We start from the raw sequence: 548 nt of genomic DNA, 5'->3' as shown, positions 1-548 counted from the left end.
TGAAACGATATACGGTAGAATGAATGTAAAACTAAAGTTCTCTCATGTAAAATATCATATAATTCACAATAAAACATGAAAAAAAAAAGAACAGATTTGATTCATGAGATAGTAATGACTAAAAACTCTAAGATTTGTGTTAAAAAAAAACAACTTAGAGGCATAAAAGAATAACTAGTTTATTATATCTCATGATATGTGGGTCTGGAATTTGGGTAAGGCTTTACTGGGTGATTCTTCTGTTCCATGGGGTGTCAACAGAGGCCAGCTAATAGTATTCAGATTGTGATGGGCTGGTCTAGAGTCCAAGAAGTTTTCATTCATGTATATGGTGTTTGGGTGGAGATCAGGTTCATCTAGGATTGTAGGTTGGAGTGCCTACCTGGGGTCTTAGAGTAGTCATTCTACTTAAATGGTGGACCAAAGCTGCAAGAGTGAGTGTCCTATAGAAATGGAGGCAGAGATGAGGACATGGAGAGAGAGAGAGCAGCTGAGGACTCTAGACTCATGGAGAGAGAAAGACTGGGTGCTGGTGGCCAGGAGGCAGG

The sequence above is a fragment of the Chrysochloris asiatica genome, unplaced genomic scaffold (genome assembly GCF_000296735.1).
Source record: "Chrysochloris asiatica unplaced genomic scaffold, ChrAsi1.0 scaffold00087, whole genome shotgun sequence".
NCBI classification, from domain to species: Eukaryota; Metazoa; Chordata; class Mammalia; order Afrosoricida; family Chrysochloridae; genus Chrysochloris; species Chrysochloris asiatica.
The sequence above is the reverse complement of the archived record's forward strand: the minus strand, read 5'-3'. Positions refer to the sequence as shown.